Here is a 20,395-nt window from a genome sequence, read left to right on the forward strand (position 1 = left end):
CAAAAGGAGCGGCTACAAATGCCGGTTTATATATGCCACTACCTATTCCTAAGGGTCCATGGACTAATGTGAGCATGGACTTTGTGTTGGGTTTACCTCGGACCCAAAAGGTAATGATTCTATCTTTGTTGTAGTTGATCGATTCTCTAAGATGGTTCATTTTATTGCGTGTAAAAACACTGCCGATGCCGTGAACTTGGTGCAATTGTATTTTCGAGAAGTATACCGTCTCCACGGCCTTCCATTGTCCATAGTTTCTGATCGCGACACGCGATTCCTTAGCCACTTTTGGCGGTGCTTGTGGCAGTTATCTTATACGAGACTTGTGGCGGTGCTCCAAATTAGGAAAATTCTATTTCACAACGATTTGTATAATTTTGAGTTGGCTTTTCAATGCTGCTTGAATCACCTCAATAGGATATTTGAGCTGAAAGTTATGGTCAAAATACTGAGACATGTGCAGAATCCAAATTTGAATCCAATATGATTTTGACTCCAATTTGAGAAATTCTTATTTAATCCTTTCTTTTATTTGATTAAACTTAACCATGATTGGTTAAGATTGACCATATCTTCTAGGTCTCCCCAATTTGCCCTTTAAGTTTGGAACTTTTCCGGAAACGCTTTCTTTTCTTCCAAAAACCTATAAAACAAAGAAAATACAAAAAGGAAATAAAATAGCATGAATTAACAAAAACTAAAGGATTAACACATGTAAGTTAAGGGCTAAAAATATGAATATTTTAGTACTTAACAGTAACATTTCTATTAAACCCTCACGGGACTTCACTCGTCCTACTAAGCATGCCTATGGGTTTAAAAGGCTTGTTGCATATGCTAAATACAATCATGTTTCCTACGACAGTGGAGGTAGAGTAGTTTCTGTTTTACTTTCTTTTTATTTTTAGTTTAGTATTGCTAAGAGATTACCAATATGTAAGTTTCGGGGTATGATAAGGTCTAAAATATACATATTTTAGCCCATTAATTTACGTATGTTAATTTCTTAGTTGTGTTACTTTGTGATGTTTACTTTCCTTTTTGTGTTTTTGTCAGTTTTTAGATGATTGAAGAAAAAGAAGCGTTTATGGAAAGTTTCAAGCATAAAATACCAATTTTGGTAAAAAGCTACAAAGAGGAAGGGGTCGAGCGCACAACTTAGGCTCGAGCGCACCAGTGCTCGAACGCAGCAAGCAGAAGGCTCGAGCGCACCATCGTTTGAGCACAGTAGAGAGTAGGATCAAGCTTAGGCATGCGCTCGAGTGCACACCCTTCGGATCGAGCGCACTCGAGTAGCCCAGATGCAAAAAGAGTCATTTTCCACTTTAAATTAAGTTTTCCAAACCCTAATTGGACTAGAAGTTAGACCTCCGATTTTACTAAGTTTTCTCGGGCTTCTAGGATTTTCCTAAGCCTATAAATAGACCTCTAAGCCTCACGAAAAATAGACAATCTTGGAGAGAAGAATTGGAGGCTCAGTCTAGAAGCATTATCGGTTCTTTCTTTTCCCTTTATTTAAATTATGTGTAACTAAACCCTTTGTTAGAGCTAAATTGAAGCCCTAATCATGTCTTTTTAGGATTTCGATATTGGTGTCTTTGTTACATTCATATTTTGGTATATTTAAATTGGTTATTTTCTGGTTAATTGAATTCCTCATATGAATGTGCCTGATCATCATATGCTTGTGTTTGGATGTGTTAATTAAGTTAATTTGGATGATTGAGTCTTGGACTTAATAAAGTGACAAAAGAATCTCATCACGGGTTCTTAGGGTAATCAACATGGAAAACCGGGAGTAGATACCATGCTCTAGGCTTCATATGTTTGTCGATTTCCATAGATTTATGATTTCCTAAAGAACAACTCAGTAGATATCATGCTAAATATTGTAGGGAAGAAAAGAGTTAGAGTAGATACCATGTCTAATTCATTGCTTATGGAGATCAATAACTTAAGAAGTAGATACCATGCCCTTAGGTTGACAAGCATTAAATATACCAGTATGATTGTAACATTTGGATATTGTTATCTTAATTAATCTCATTAGTGGTGGATATCAAAACTCTAACCCTCTCTTTATTATTTCTTTTTAGGGGAAAATAAACTTTACCCTCTGAACTATCCACCTATTTGTACTTTTAACCCAATGTTTAAAAAGTGACACTTTACCCCTCCAAAGTATCTAACATTGACACTTGAAGTATTTTGACTTGACACTTTACCCCGCCAAAACTTAGTTACTTCAGGGGGGTAAAGTGTCAACTCAAAATACTTCAGGAGTAAAGTGTACATCATGGAGGTCAAGTGTCAATGTTAGATACTTTAGGGTGGGGTAAAGTGTCACTTTTTAAACATTTGTGTTAAAAGTGCAAATTGGTGGATAGTTCAGGGGGTAAAGTGTATTTTCCATTTCTTTTTTAATCTTTTCAAAATTGTGACGATTCTGGTATTTTAATTTGGAAAATCAATTTTAAGCAAAATCAATAATTCTCGTGGGAATGATCTCGTATTTGCCTAACTATACTATCGTTTGATCTTATGCACTTGCGAGTAAAACGTACCGAATATTGTCTATTAATTTAGGTGGTAGTTGGCACAGCAATCGTCCAGCCGATCCAACAGATTCTGCCTCCTCCACCTGGAGCTCCACATATTCCAGATAACGATATCCAGAACCACGTAGCAGTGTTGGAAGCGCAGGTTGCGGGTTTGACAATATTATTATCTCCCCCTTAATCTCTATGTTTTTCTCTCTTTCCTCTCTTTTGTTATTATTTTCGCAATATTATTATTCCGCATTATGTATTTCTACAAAAATGTTGTTGGGCAACCTTTTTGGGATTGAGATCCCCTAAAATTTCCTTTAAATTTGAGATTCTCAAATTCATAAATCTTACCCGTTCATTTCATCTAAGCATCTAAAATAAGCCATATTTCAGCATTTAACAAGGAAACATGGCTTATTAAATTCCTTGAGGATGGCTTCCTCATTAAATGCTGAAACATGACTTATTTTAGACGCTTAGATGAAATAAACGGGTGAGATTTATGAATTTAAGAATCTCAAATTTTAAAAAAGTTTTAGGGGATCTCAATCCACCTTTTTGTATACCCATCTAATTAGTGACCTCTTTGTCAATTGAAATAATAATTTGATGGTAACTAGTTGGCATTTAAGGCAATATCACATTTCCAGACTTTTCTTCGATTCTTCTTCGTCTTCTCCCATACTTTAAATACTTTTAGAGAAAATTCATACTTTAATAAATGTTAAGTATTTGGGTAAAGTCCTCTTAAACCTCTCAAATTACCATCTCAATGACAATCTACCCCCCAAACTATCAATTGCGATAATTTACTCATCAAACTACCAAAACAATGACAATATGCTCCCCATCCCTAGCAAAATGACGAAATTATCCCTATAGAATTTTCAATAAGACAATATCCCTAAAAATTTGAAAAAAAAAAAAACAAAAAAAGAATTTAAAAAATTAAAAATTAAAAATTAAAAAACAAAAGTTAAAAAAAAAAAAAAAAAAAACATGGGTGGTTAGAAAGAACCACCCCTTGTGTGGCAAGGGGCGGCTTTGCAGCCCCCCCAGGTGCATGGGGTGGCTAAAAAGTGTTAGGGGGTTTCTCGGGCCACCACCAAAAACTTCTTTGGGTGGCCGGCCACCCCCGAAAACCGCTACCCCCAGAAATCTCAAGAACACCATGGAGATCGGCGTCTACACAGGCTACTCCCTCCTCGCCACATCACTTGCTATTCCTAATGATGGACAAGTACTAAAATTACACAAAACATTAACACATTTACAAATTAAACCTCTCAAAAATGAACCCAACAAATAAAAAAAATTCTATTTGTGATTGTTGCAGATCTTGGCCATGGAAATCAACAGAGAAAACTACGAGCTTGGCCTGCCGACCATCCAAAAAGCCGGCGTTGCCCACACCATCAACTTTAGAGAAGGCCTTGCTCTCCCAATTCTTGACCAAATAAAACTACCAAACATTTTTAGGGGGTGACCAGCCACCATCCAGGGGTGGTTTGGCACCCATGTTTTGCTTTTTATTTATTTTTTAATTTTTATAAATTTTAGTATTTTTTTTATTTATTTTAGTAAGAGTAATTTCGTCATTTTATTAAAATTGGAAGAAAATTGTCATTGTTTTAGTAGTTTGGGAGGTAAATTATCGCAATTGATAGTTTGTGAGCTAAATTATCATTGAGGTGATAGTTTGAGGGGGTTAAGAGGACTTTACCCAAAGGTTTTTTTTAACATGTGAGAAAACACATTTTTTCTAACATTTTTAACCGTCATTTATTACTCTTCTACTAATTATTTAGGAACCTAAACATTAATTTTTAAGAAATTCCAACATAGTAGAGGACACTTAGTATTTATCATAATGAGTTGATGAAAATTTCCTCTGAATCATTAATGACCTTGATCTGAGCAACTCAATTTATTCTGATATGGTTGGCTCCTCAGCCAATATGGCCTTCGCTGACAATGTAGAACATATATTCAGCAAAACGTATTACACAAATTAAAAAAAAAAAAAAAAAAAAAAGGAAGGTGCTCCATTAAGAAATAGGTTGTATCCAGCAAATTAGGTTTAATAAAAAAAATTATAAATAAGTGTTAAAAAATATGAAAGCAAGCACAATTACATAGTTTATGAGTAAATATTCAAGTCTCAATTTTGCTATAGATAGTATTCTACATAAATAGGAAAATTTTCATTTGCTACTCTTAATTTTTTATATATTTTGCAATCATACCCTTTGTATCACCCATCCCTAAATTCAAGGGCAAAAGTGAAATTTTCTTCTCAATTAACCACGAGACACCACTATTACATCATTAAACAATTAACGCAGCTGAAAAACCTGTAATAATTTTTATCTTTCAATTAATTAACTTGACAGACTTATCAATAAAACACACCAGAAATACTAATTCATCACATAAATTCATTACAACTAAATCTTAATTAAATATACAGCATGCCATACTAAGCATCTATACAAATCCACAAAGGCAAACTTAACTTAAGTCGACACCCATAAGTAGAGGTCACTTGAGTTTGTAATGTCTTATATTGCCTAAGTGTAAAAAATATGATGTATTTATATAAAATATGTTCTCTCTAAATGGTATGAGGCATTTATGGGATAAATCCAATAATAAAACCGTGTAGGCTAGGTCTAAAGCGAACAATATCATACCACTTGAAGCAGAACTGTTACAGAGTTCTTCTACCATGGACTTCTAAGCTCGCACCCTGAACTACGCCAAACCCTCTACCTTCAACATCTACACAATTGTAGGGACGTCACCACAATTGCAGAACGGATATATGAGTTTACAGTGCTAATAAATATGGAAATCATTGACTTTTCACTCTGAGTTGGCTTTCCATTATACCATGAGTTTAGAATAACAGTTACACTTGACATTACAATGCTTTAAAATTATTTCTATAACTGATAAAGTGAACACTGTAAACATGAAAAACTACTAAAGCATAATATTTTAGTTGTGAGTGGATGGAAATATATTTTTGGAAAAGTGAGTAACTAAAAAAGAAATAGCGTGTTCTTTAGCTAAATATCTGCTAAACCAAATGTAAGCGCTTTGAAAAAATTGGTCAGAACCCATGTATTTAGTACATGAGATAATTAAAGAGATAGATTATTAAAAATTATTATTGTTGGCATAATTTTGTTTCTACATAATGGATATAAGATGGTTGAAAGGATGATTGCAGCTTCAAATATGAATAATTGTCTAAAAAATTTCAAAAATTCAATGGCATCTAGTTAAGAAAAATATATGCCACAATTCAACATATTGTAATTAATATTTATTAGTTAGATTAAGACTTCATCCAACCAAATTAAACATGGTTTACCAGCACAATGCAGCACCAGAAGTATTTGTTCAGATAAATAAAAAAAAAATAGAAAAGCTGATGTCACCCCAGAGAATGATATCTCATCATAAATTAATTAATGCAAATCTAAACTACTACTAATACTACATATATTGGGGAAGACAACTGCTGTTGATGGAATTGAAATACAAAGCAAACTTTCTTGTGACGGAGTTTGGTGCATATTGGAATCTTTTTGTAGAAGGATGTCTCGTGTGTCTTGTATGATTATTGTCCCAAGCAAATAATTTTGGCCAGTTATAGCATCTAGTTTTTTTCATTAAAAAAAAAAAAAAACATGTATTGCTCATATGCTCGTATCAATTTTATGAGTAATGATATAATGCACGCCTGGCGTGCATCAACAGTGATGCACGCCAGGCACAAAATTTTTTTTTTTATTATTTTATTATTTTTTTTTTTTAAAAAAAAAAAATTTTGCACTGGCGTGCGTGGGCGTGCCACGCACGCCGCGTGCATTGTATCATTACTCCAATTTTATATATCGGATGGAGAAAATCCATACAAAAATATCTCTCTTTAACTCATCATCATCGAGTACATGGGCATGAGCTGGTCAAGGTCCCCCATCTGGACATTTAATCAAACACTCTTCGTCAATATGACATTTTAATCAAACATTGCTGGCTTTTCTCTCCCCAATTCTTCTTCCTCTTTTTTCATATTTCAACGGATCCAACCAAATATTTAATGACCTCTTTAATTCTTTTGTCCGAATCACCAACCTCGTCAACTAAAATTATTCTGATTAGATTGACTTCTGAGCCAATGTGACCTTCACTGACAACGTAGGAGCTAGTAGATGTGGGTTTCAAGCAAAGATGATCTTTGGTGTAATAACTATCAGCATAGCCCAAACTTCAAGGTGGAATTAAGGTGGCATTAAAATGACGTGGTGGACTTCCATCTTATTTACCGTCGCTAAGACGGCATTGTGATGGGTTTTAGGTGGCATTGAAATGATGAATATTTCTGATTGGATTGACTCAACGTAGGACCTATGAGTGAATAGTCAGTAGATGTGGCTTTTAAGCAAAGATGATCTTTGGTGTCCGTGGCGGAGCTAGCCATTTTATATTGAGGGTGTCATTAAAATTTTTTTTGCGTCTTACAAATTTTTTTTATCATAAAAATTTGGTAATTCACACAATATATGTATTACAAAAAAATATCTATAAAAATTCATAAATATGTGTTCAAATTGATATATTAAAAATGTAACATGTCGACATTATATCAAAAAGATAAAAATACAAAAAAAAAAAAAAAAATTGTCTAGAATTTTTTGAGGGTGCCGTGGGTTAAAACAATTTTTTGAAGGTGCCGTGAGTTAAAACAAAAAAGAATTTTGAGGGTAAAAAGAATAGAATTTTTTGTAAAAAGATTTTTTTTTTCTTTATTTTTTATTTTGAGGGTGCCATGGGTTAAAACCAAAAATCAAAAAATAAAATAAAATAAAAATCCTTGGGGTGCCGTGGGGCAACGTGGCTCCGCCACTGATTTACTTTTTATATCATATCATTTATTTTTTACTACAATTCAAATAAAGAAATCATTACAAAACAAAAATTTTTACTTTTCAATATCATTATTTTTACTTTTCTATACTAATTATTATTCTTTTTTTTTTTTTTCACAAATTGATAACAAACAACTCCTAGGTTTCATTTGGCAAAGGCCTTTGAGACTGGATACTATTATCTTACCTTTTCATTTTCATAACATTCTTACTTTTTATATTATACCAATTACTTTTTATTACTGTTAAAAAAAAAATCATTACAAAACAAAAAATTTTCACTTTTTCATACAAAACGTCCATATTTTTCATTTTTCCAAAAAAAAAAAAAAATCTTATATATTTTTTTTTTACGTCAAAAAAATATATTTCCACTTAAACCTCTAAAGCCTTTAACAAACGGAAAGTGAACCAATTATATACACACATTTCATTCCCTTGTTTGACAAGTTGTGTTGGTATGGGAATAGAATAAGCGTGAGTGGCATTGGTCTCCTTAACTTATCACTCAGAAATTATCTTTTACTACAATAATCGTATTGGACATGACTTTGAAAAAAGAAGTCCTCCACTACCCCTGTGAAAAGGATATGCACGAAAGAGGACGGTGAAAAGTATATGCACAAAAGAAGTCCTCACGAAAGAAGTCCTCCACTATCAGCGGTCGAGCCAACCATTTTATATTGGACGTGACACTAAAATTTTTTTTATGCCTTAAAAATTTTCTTTATCATAAAAATTTGATAATTCACACAATATATGCATTACAAAAAATATCCATAAAAGTTCATACATATGTGCTCAAATTGATATATTAAAAATGTAACATGTCGACATTATATCAAAAAGATAAAAATACAAAAAAAAAAAAAAAAAAAAAAAAAAAAAAAAAAATTGTCTAGAATTTTTTGAGAGTGCCGTGGGTTAAAACAATTTTTTGAAGGTGCCATGAGTTAAAACAAAAAAGAATTTTGAGGGTAAAAAGAAAAGAATTTTTTGTAAAAAAGATCATTTTTTTTTTTTTTAAAGCAAAAAAAAAAAAAAAAATTAAACCCCAAGGGGCAACATGGCTCTGCCACTGTTTGCTGTAATAACTATCAGCATAGCCCAAACTTCAAGGTGGCATTAAAATGACGTGGTAGACTTGCATCTTATGTATCGTTGCAAAGACGGCATTGTGATGGGTTTTAAAACATCTTCAACGAGGATTGAGATTTATTAAATTTTTTTAAAATTTTTAAATTAATAAATTTTAACTGTTGATTTCATATAAATATTTAAAATAAGCTATGTTTTAACGTTTAATGAACAAATATGACTTATTAAATTTCTTGAGGGTAACTTTCTCATTAAATGTTGAAACATGATTTTTTTTTTTTTTTTGACATGTCCGCACAAGAGGGGAGAGGGGGATTCGAACTAATGACCTCTACTTCATTAAGTGTAGTCCCAACCGATTGAGCTACTTCTTGGGGATATGTTGAAACATGACTTATTTTAGACTCTTAGACGAAATGAATGACTGAAATTTATGAATTTAAGAATTTCAAATTTAAAGAAAATTCTAAGGGAATTCAATCCTTTAATAAAAGTAGGCAAAATAATTATTGAAAAAGTATAAATTTTTACTGTCGTTACTCATTTTTTCATACACACTCTAAAAAGTTTTCTATTCTACTATTTATTTTCTTTAAATATTATTTTATGTGAAAAAAAAAAAAAAAAAGTGCTAAAGAAAGAAATAGCTGAGTAAATAGTCCGTAGCCGTGGGTTTCAAGTCCAAAAGATGATTTTTGGAGTAATAACTATAGAGTAGGCCAAACTTCAAGGTGGCATTGAAATGACGTGGTAGACCTACATAGTTCATCTATGTAGGTCTACCACGTAGATGGAGTCTTGGTGATATTTGGCAACTCTCTATCCTTATTTTTACTTTTTTTTTTTTTTTAAAAAAAAAAATCTTCTTAAATTGTTTTTTTTTTTTTTTTTTTCTAGAACAAAAATTAATATCCATCACATCAATCATTACTTATTGCTATTCAAGCAAAAAATTCACAAAATTTTTTTATCAAACACACCCTTAATCTTGTAAACTTATTTTAGGTGGTTCGGTTAATTCTTATAGCATTAACTTATCTAACTTTAAGGTGGCATCAGGGGCGGAATTGAAACTTTTATTTTGTGGAGCAAAATCTTTTAAAAACTGCATAGGGGGAATTTAATTTTAAATGACTATTTAAAAAAAAAAAAAAAATATTGGGACCGACCCATGGCTTGGAGGGCTAGGCCCCAAGCCAAAGGATGGTTCTGCCCCAAGGTGGCATTGAAATGACATGGTTCAGCCCCCCAAGCCAAAGGGTGGATTCCACCCCTTGGTGCATTGAAATGACATGGTACACTTGCATAGTTCGTCTTAAGTACTGTTGTCAAGAGGGCATTATTTGAATAGAAAAACTTATGTAGACTTTTCTTCTTCTTTTCCTAGTACATGGAGATGATGTGGCTGATTGTGCGTCTTTCATTAGGATATACATACTCTTGAAATTCTTAAATGCGTTCTCATTTAGCTCTTTATTTTAACAAAATTCTTACTTAAGAGAGTAAAAATGTTTTTTTTTTTACTTAATTTTTTAGCGTCCAACCTGCCCCCCACTTTGAGGAAAAAAGTGGGGGACCACGTACACTTCTTATTAAACAAATAAAAATTTGGGTAAAGTCCACATACCCACCTCAAATTACCACTCAATTGACAATGTCCCCCCAAACTCTTAATTGTGACAATGTCCCCTCCAAACTACCAAAACATTGACAATGTTCCCTCCAAGGCAAGCAATAAGACAAAAATGCCCCTCTAGATTTCTCAATAAGACAAAAATATTCCTATAAATTAAAAAAAAAAAAAAATTTGATTTTTTAAAAAAACTAAAAATTTTTGAATTGTGAAAACAATTTTTTTTTTAAAAAAAAGGGAATTTTTTTAATTTAGTTTTAAAAAACAAAAAATTTCATTTTATTAAGCGAAAATTTTATTTTTTAAACGTAAATTTTTATTTAAATAAAATTATAAAATAAAATAAAAAAACGAAAAATTTTCAATTTTTATAAAAAAAAATAATTATAAAAAAAAAATCGAAATTTTTAAAAAATATTTCTTATAAAATTGATTTTAAAAAAGAAAAAATTGGCCAAGTTTGGATTTTTTTTTTTTTTTTTGTTAGTTTTAGGTTTTTTCTAGAAGTTTTAATATTTTTGTTTATATTTTACTGAGGGTAATTTCGTCATTGGGGAGAACATTGACAATTTTTGGTAGTTTGGGGGGGGGGGGACATTGTCATAATTGAAAGTTTAGGGGGGATATTGTCAATTGAGTGGTAGTTTGAGGGGGTTATGTGGACTTTCCCCTAAAAATTTTGTTTCTCACTCCTCACGAATTTTCTTTCCTCTTCTTCTCTTTCATTCTTTAGATAAATTTTGAAAATATAAACGTTAGAAAAATGACAAATTTTTAAATATATGAATGTTAGAAAAAAAAAAAAAAAAATTCTTCAAAAATAATATTTAAATAAAAAAATGAAAGCATATCCCTAGTTGTCGTTTTGGCAAAGTTGACATGACTATATAGACTTACCATTTGGGCAAAGTTGGAGGTTAGAGCCATATATATATATATATATATATATAAGGTGTACCTTAAGGACTACTTCTTACCCATTTTTCTTCTGGTTTGATAGATCAAACAAGAACCATGCTATATCTAAACCCTTATCATCTCCTTTTCACCATGCTTCTCTTTTGCATTTTATCCATGAATCATGCCTGCAATCAAATAGAACGCGACTCTCTCATGTCCTTAGCCTTCAACCGTACATCTTCTCCTCCACTAAATTGGTCTTCCATTGATTGTTGTCACTGGGAAGGCATTTCTTGTGATCATAAACGTCAAGTCAGCCATATTTGGTTACCTTCTAAAGGCCTCAATGGGAGCATATCTCCTTATCTCGGAAACCTCACACGTCTTTCCCACCTTAATCTCTCACACAATTCACTTTTGGGTCCTCTCCCTACCAAATTGTTTTCATCCTTAACTCAACTAAAAGTCCTTGATTTGAGTTACAACAAAATATTTGGAGATATTGAAGACATATTTGGTTGGCCAGCTTCCATTCAAATTGTTGACATTTCTAGTAATCGCTTGTATGGAACAATCCAATCTTCCTTCCTCCAACAAGCTTGGAACTTGACTCAACTTAATGTCAGCAACAATAGTTTGACAGGTCCTATTCCTTCATCTCCTTGTGTTAATTCTACCATTGTTAAGCTCTTCGATTTCTCCCATAATCATCATAGTGGTCATATTCCTAGTGGGCTTGGGGAATGTTCCAAACTAAGGGTTTTTCGGGCAGGTTTTAATTCTCTCTCAGGATTGCTTCCTCATGATATATACAATGTGATAGGATTAGAAGAAATCTCCTTACCTTTCAATAATCTTTCAGGACCCATTAGTGGTGACATTGTGAACCTTGCCAAACTCACCTACCTTGATTTATATGGAAATAAATTGAGTGGCAAACTCCCTGTAGATATTGGGAAGCTCTTCAAATTAGAGCACTTACTCCTTGGTGGGAACTTCTTAACAGGTTCTTTGCCCCCATCTTTGATGAATTGCACAAATCTCAGAGAATTGATTTTACGCTTCAATTTCTTTGATGGAGATATCTTCACACTTAATTTCTCTGGTCTTCATCAACTTACTATAGTTGACCTGGCGTTTAATGAATTTTCCAGTTACTTGCCAGTAAGCCTTTACTCATGCAAGTCCCTAATTGCAATTCGACTAGCTAAAAATCGACTGGAGGGACAAATCCAACCTGAAGTGCTTCAATTGAAATTCTTATCCTTCCTTTCACTTTCTCACAATAGTTTGACCAATATCACAGGCGCAATCAGGATTTTGATGCATTGCAAGACTCTCAAGATAGTTTTCCTTGCAGGAAATTTTCTGCATGAGGCAATGCCAGCTGACGATACGATGGTTGGGTCTGATGGATTTGAAAATCTCCAATTTTTGGATCTTGCCGACTCCCAACTGACAGGTCAATTACCAATATGGTTATCAAAGCTTAAGAAGCTAGAATACCTTAATCTAAATTCGAACCGTATAACGGGTTCAATTCCTAATTGGTTGTCGACTCTTCCAATGCTCATCGGGTTGGATATCTCTAATAACCTCATTTCAGGTGAATTCCCAAAGGAACTTGGTGCATTGCCAGCATTAGTGTCACCAAAAGCTCTAGAAGACAACAATTATTTGGATTTACCAATTTTTGGCTCCTCAAGAAGAAGTACTATCCAGTACAATTTTCTGTTAAACGTGCGACCATCAATATTGGCTACAAACAATTGTCTTAGCGACAATATCCCCATTGAGATCGGTCGTTTGAAGCTGCTTCATGCTCTGGATCTTAGTCATAACAACTTCTCCGGCAACATTCCAGAGAAATTATCTGAGCTCACAAACTTGGAAATATTGGACCTCTCTGCAAATCAATTGTCCGGCGAAATACCAGCATCACTAAGTAGTCTAAATTTTTTGTCACATTTTAGTGTTGCAAACAATGATCTGCATGGACCAATACCATTAGGCACTCAACTCCAAAGCTTTAATGCTTCTGCATATGAGGGCAATCCTGGACTCTGTGGTGCCCCACTTTCACATGAGTGTCCTCACATTGTTAGCAACAATGGAGACACTCAGGATGAAGACAACGGGCCTAGAATCCCATGGCTCTTTATTACTATTGCTCTTGGCTTCATTACAGGCTTTTGGGGAATTTGCGGTCCATTACTTTTTAGCTATAAGTGGAGAGTTGCATATTTCCAATTCCTTGATAACCTAAAAGATAAGTGTGTAGTCTTCTTCTTTAAAATTGTATATCGGTCCTTTTAGAGTATGTATGTTGTCAATCGGTTGCTTTAGAGTCTGTCATCAATTTGAATAAGCTATGGTTTTGTTAGTTTTCATATTTTCAATTTGCACTCACTGTGATCCCCGTTGTGGAGAAAATAAACTAATCTTGTTTACATTGTTTGTTATGCCATTTGCCATCGGTCGGAAGTGTAAAATCAAAGCTTATTTAGTCATTGCGACAGTCTCCAAATAAGAAATAGGTTGTATGACTACATTGACCAGGTGCTCCATTAAGAAATAGGTTGTATCCAGCAAATTAGGTTTAATAAAAAAATTATAAATAAGTATTAAAAAATATGAAAGCAACCACAATTACATAGTTTATGAGTAAATATTCAAGTCTCAATTTTGCTATAGATAGTATTCTATATAAATAGGAAAATTTTCATTTGCTACTCTTAATTTTTCATATATTTTGCAATCATACTCTTTGTCTCACCCATCCCTAAATTCAAGGGCAAAAGTGAAATTTTCTTCTCAGTTAACCACGAGACACCACTATTACAACCTTAAACAATTAACGCAGCTGAAAAACCTATAATAATTTTTATCTTTCAATTAATTAACCTGACAGACTTATCAATAAAACACACCAGAAATACTAATTCATCACATAAATTCATTACAACTAAATCTTAATTAAATATACAACATGCCATACTAAGCATCTATACAAATCCACAAAGGCAGACTTAACTAAAGTCGACACCCATAAGTAGAGGTCACTTGAGTTTGTAATGTCTTATATTGCCTAAGTGTAAAAAATATGATGTATTTATATAAAATATGCTCTCTCTAAATGGTATGAGGCATTTATGGGATAAATCCAATAATAAAACCATGTAGGCTAGGTCTAGAGCGAACAATATCATACCACTTGAAGCAGAAGTGTTACAGAGTTCTTCTACCATGGACTTCTAAGCTCGCACCCTTAACTACGCCAAACCTGCTACCTTCAACATCTACACGATTGTAGGGACGTCACCACAATTGCAGAACGGATATATGAGTCTACAGTCCTAATAAATATAGAAATCATTGACTTTTCACACTGAGTTGGCTTTCCATTATACCATGAGTTTAGAATAACAGTTACACTTGACATTACAATGCTTTAAAATTATTTCTATAACTGATAAAGTGAACACTGTAAACATGAAAAACTACTAAAGCATAATATTTTAGTTGTGAGTGGATGGACATATATATTTGAAAAAGTGAGTAACTAAAAAAGAAATAGCGTGTTCTTTAGCTAAATATCTGCTAAACCAAATGTAAGCGCTTTGAAAAAATTGTTCAGAACCCATGTATTTAGTACATGAGATAATTAAAGAGATAGATTATTAAAAATTATTATTGTTGGCATAATTTTGTTTCTACATAATGGATATAAGATGGTTGAAAGGATGATTGCAGCTTCAAATATGAATAATTGTCTAAAAAAATTTCAAAAATTCAATGGCATCTAGTTAAGAAAAATATATGCCACAATTCAACATATGGTAATTAATATTTATTAGTTAGATTAAGACTTCATCCAACCAAATTAAACATGGTTTACCAGCACAATGCAGCACCAGAAGTATTTGTTCAGATAAATAAAAAAAAATAGAAAAGCTGATGTCACCCCAGAGAATGATATCTCATCATAAATTAATTAATGCAAATCTAAACTACTACTAATACTACATATATTGGGGAAGACAACTGCTGTTGATGGAATTGAAATACAAAGCAAACTTTCTTGTGACGGAGTTTGGTGCATATTGGAATCTTTTTGTAGAAGGATGTCTCGTGTGTCTTGTATGATTATTGTCCCAAGCAAATAATTTTGGCCAGTTATAGCATCTAGTTTTTTTCATTTAAAAAAAAAAAAAACATGTATTGCTCATATGCTCGTATCAATTTTATATATCGGATGGAGAAAATCCATACAAAAATATCTCTCTTTAACTCATCATCATCGAGTACATGGGCATGAGCTGGTCAAGGTCCCCCATCTGGACATTTAATCAAACACTCTTTGTCAATATGACATTTTAATCAAACATTGCTGGCTTTTCTCTCCCCAATTCTTCTTCCTCTTTTTTCATATTTCAACGGATCCAACCAAATATTTAATGACCTCTTTAATTGTTTTGTCCGAATCACCAACATCGTCAACTAAAATTATTCTGATTAGATTGACTTTTGAGCCAAGGTGACCTTCACTGACAACGTAGGAGCTATGAGTGAATAGTCAATAGATGTGGGTTTCTAGCAAAGATGATCTTTGGTGTAATAACTATCAGCATAGCCCAAACTTCAAGGTGGCATTAAAATGACGTGGTAGACTTGCATCTTATGTACCGTCGCCAAGACGGCATTGTGCTGGGTTTTATAACATCTTCAACGAAAATTGAGATTCACTAAAATAGACTTGCATCTTATGTACCGTCGCCGAGACGGCATTGTGATGGGTTTTAGGTGGCATTGAAATGACAAACTATTCTGATTGGATTGACTCAACGTAAGACCTATGAGTGAATAGTCAGTAGATGTGAGTTTCAAGCAAAGATGATCTTTGGTGTAATAACTATCAACATAGCCCAAACTTGAAGGTGGCATTGAAATGACTTGGTAGACCTACATAGTTCGTCTTATGTACCGTTGTCAAGACGGCATGGCATTGTGATGGAGTCTTGGTGCTATTTGGCAACTCTCTATCCTTACTTTTACTTTCTTTTTTTTTTTTCTTTTTTTTTTTTTTAATTTAAAAAAAATCTTCTTAAATTGTTTTTTTTTTTTTTTTCTCACACAAAAATTAATATATATCACATCAATCATTATTTATTGCTATTCAAGTTAAAAATTCACAAATTTTTTTTTTATCAAACACACCCTTAATCTTGTAAACTTATTTTAGGTGGCCGGCTAATTCTTATAGCCTTAACTTATCTAACTTCAAGGTGGCATCAGGTCGGAACTAAAACTTTTAATTTGTAGGGCAAATTAAAAAAAAAAAAACAAATCATAGGAGAGAAATTTAAATTTTAAATGACAATTTTTTTAAAAAGAAAAAATTAAAATTGAGGACCAACCCATGGCTTGGGGGGGGCTCTGCCCCAAGCCGAAGGGTGGTTTCGCCCCCAAGGTGGCATTGAAATGACATGGTTCTGCCCCCAAGCCAAGGGTGATTCCACCCCCGGATGGCATTGAAATGACATGGTAGACCTGCATAGTTCGTCTTACGTACCATTGTCAAGACGGCATTATTTGAATAGAAAAACTTATCTAGACTTTTCTTCTTCTTTTCCTAGTACATGGAGAAAAACAAATGGGCGTCAGGCCAACTTCTAGTTTCATATTAAGAACAAACATGAGTATATATAAACTACAAGCCACCGATAAATCTAATTTAAGTGATTCAAGTTAAACAGCATACCACCTTTCTTTTTCTCTTTGAAGCCTTTCATCGAACATCATCTCTGCACCCTTGGCCTCTTCATCACCGTCTACCTCTACCATCCAAGCCATCACCGGTCCAAACACCAGCCCTAGGAAACAAAAATCAGTAAATTACCACTCAGATATACAGTATAACATTTGACCAATCCAAAACAACATAAACATACGCTTCGGTCTCTTTCCCAACATATTCTCAGCAACCAAACAGAAAATACCAAAAATATCAAACACCCGGAAAAAAAAAAAAAAACTAGGGAGTTTAATCAGAAAACAAACATCCAGAAAGCATAAGGACCATTCACCAAAACGAGAAATACCCGCCAAAATCAAACACAAAACGACCACAAATGCTCACATAACCATGCGAAAATTAAAAACCCAAAAACAAAGAGGAAGCCGGCCACCCCTTCAAAAAAAAATTTTTTCAAAAAAATTATTATGCCGATGCGGCAAAACGATGTATTTTGATTGGGACTAAGAGGCGTTACACAAATTTGAGAAAATTTAATGGTGGAGATTTATTTAGTATTTTGATTAATCCATGGAGTAAAATATAAAAAATAAAAACTTAGGAATTTTACAGTTTTGGCGGAATGACTCAAGAATTTATAATATATTTACCCATAGCAAATAAGATGCAGAAGAAAGACAACAACCAAGGTACCTGCTCATATTTCCCTTTGCATTTCTTATAAAAATTATTCAAATATTTCTTTTCTGTGTTGGATGCTTCATAATTCGCTTCAAAATCTTTCACTGTTTTGGGGCTTTTTTCTGAACATCTTTACCATTTGAATAGTATATACTATATGTAAATTGTCCTGAAAAAGATTTGCATACATATACATATATTTGTAATAGGAAAAAATACATTTTACCCTTATGAAGTATCCACGCATTTGTGTTTTGGCACTCAATGTTTAAAAATTGACAAAAGACCCTCACAATGTATCTGACATTGGCAAAAAATATCATCCGTCCATCAAATCTATTTATTTGGACGGAAACCAAGTCAAGTGCATGGCACGTGACCTTTTTCAGCCAAAACTTTCAAAAATGCATTCGGGGTAAAGTGCAAACATAAATAACTTGGGGGGGGGTTAAAGTATGAATATAAACATAAACTTAAAACAAAAGGTTAATATTCCAAAAAAAAAAAAAATTTAAAAAAAATTGAAAGAAAAAACCAAAATCTAAACCTAAACTTAAAACAAAATAAATTCAAAAAAAAGAAATACTTTAAACTAAAAAAGAAAAAAGTGGGAGGTGGCCGAGCCATTTGGGGGTGGCTTCCCCCCATGCGCGGCGAAATGACCCAATTTGACCAACGGGGTGACTAAGCTACCCCGTGTGTCCCATTGGGGTGGTCCCACTACCCCCTAATACCTTAATGGGAGTGGTCGAAACCACTCCAAATTAGCTTGTTCGGCCCAGCCTAAGGTCATTTAGCCAAATGAAAGGTAGAATTTTGTGTGTGTGTATATATATATATAACAATTTTATTCTTCACTCAAAAGGAACTTACTCCTCTCGATTGAAATCCACTGGAGAGGATCTGATTCCGTGGCATTACTAGTCACAAAAAGCTATGGGCTCATTTTGCTTTAATATTTGGACAAATAAGTTTTGAAATGACCTAGTACATTATAGCAATTTCTTTCTTCTTCTTTTCATTTTTTTTAAAAAAAAAAATTTGTATTATTTATTAATATTTTAAATCCATCCCTTTGCTGCATTGATCTGGTTGGCATAGGAAAGGTTATTAACCTGCCTAGGATTTATGGAGTGGGGGGACAATTTTTTTTTTTTTTTTTCGTTAGGGAGATAGACTTAAATAAATACAAAAGCGCACACACATATATATATATATATATATATATATATATATATATATATATATATATATATAATCTCTCTGTATTTGTGTTTATGCGTATTTATATAAAATAAAAGTATAGAAGTCTTAAATTTAATCTCATGGCATCACAAACACATAATAATATAAACAAGGGAAAATGTATAATAAGTCCCTGAGTCAACCCTCCAAAATTTAAAACTTCCTAAGTTTTTTTTTTTTTTTTTTTTTTTTCTCGAAAATTTACTCCCTGAGTCAATTGAAATGACAATAAAATCCTTGCCGTCAAAATTTTTTAACAATCGTTAGGGCCGCTCAAAACGTGCCGTTTTATATGATTAAAATATTAATTTTTTATTAATTTAATTTAAAAAATTAAATCTAAAAAAAAATTTAAAAATTGAAGGGTAGCCAGGGATGACAGCGACCACCACCCAACCCCTATGGGGTGGCTTGCGGCCACCACCAGGTGGTTTGGGGTGGCTCGCGGTGACCCCATTGGGGGTTTGGGGTGGCCTCCTAAAAGGCAAGAGTGAAAACGGGTTATACCCTTTAAGGCTTCGAAGATGTTCATCCACAAATGCTCCTGTCTTCATTGCATTTATAGGAATAAAAGCTTCTATTTTAATGTGAAACTCTAGACTTGGCCACCCTTGCTTTTCCACTGTCAATCATGTAATAAAGTTTTCCTCCAAATTGGGTTAGAGAAATTTCCTTCAACCTAGTTTATAAAAATGACATGTGTCTCTTGAATATGTGAGATGCACATTATTTTTTAATAGCATGGTCAAAGTTGGAATACATTTTATTAAAAATTCATGTGCATCTCACATGTTATTAAAAAAATGGACACATGTCACTTTGATGGACTAGGTTGAAGGAAATTCCTTCAACTCAGTTTGGAGGAAAACTTTGTCCATACTAATCTCATACATACACGGTTAGCTAAGCTACTAAAAAATGAGTGGCTTACCTAATCTTTTTTTGTCGGATTAAATTAATCGTGTAAATTGCTATAAAAAAACCCCACCCCCTTGCATCCACACCGTTTCTCAAACTGCAACTCTCTCTCCCCCTCTCTTCGATCTCTCTTCTCTGTTTCTTCTCTATTTCGTTATCTATCTCTCTATTTCTCTTTTTTCCGTTTCTCTACAAAGCAACGATTTTTCACGCCTCTCTCTCTCTCTCTACATTTCTATACCAGTATTTTTTTTTTTCTTATGGCATCCTCGGATTATCACATACCAGTTTTTTTTTTTGGTATATATATATATATATATATATATATATATATATTTTGTAAACAAATTTTTTTCAATCCCCCCTCTCTCTCTCTGTTTCTCTCTCTCTCTCTCCGTTTAAGTGCCAGTTTTTTATTTTTTTATTTATTTTGTTATTTGATTCTTTTTTTGTTGTTTTTTTTTTATTATTATTATTATTATTTTTTTTTTATGGCATCCTCTAATTATCACATATCAGTTTTTTTGGTATGCATATATATTGTAAACAATTTTTTTTTCATCCCCCTCTCTCTCTCTGTTTCTCTATCTCTCTCTCCGTTTCTGTGCCAGTTTTTTTTTTTTTTTTTTTTTTTTTAGTTTCCTTTTTTTTTTTAATATATATATATATTTTATGG

General features: G+C 33.0%; 1 pseudogene; it reads left to right on the forward strand.

Moving 5' to 3' along the window:
• Nucleotides 1–11,210: 11,210 nt before the first annotated feature.
• LOC148587611 (receptor-like protein 3 pseudogene) lies at nucleotides 11,211–13,535 on the forward strand (annotated as a pseudogene).
• Nucleotides 13,536–20,395: the final 6,860 nt, after the last annotated feature.

The sequence above is a fragment of the Corylus avellana genome, chromosome 2 (genome assembly GCF_965113065.1).
Source record: "Corylus avellana chromosome 2, dhCorAvel1.hap1.2, whole genome shotgun sequence".
Taxonomy (NCBI): domain Eukaryota; kingdom Viridiplantae; phylum Streptophyta; class Magnoliopsida; order Fagales; family Betulaceae; genus Corylus; species Corylus avellana.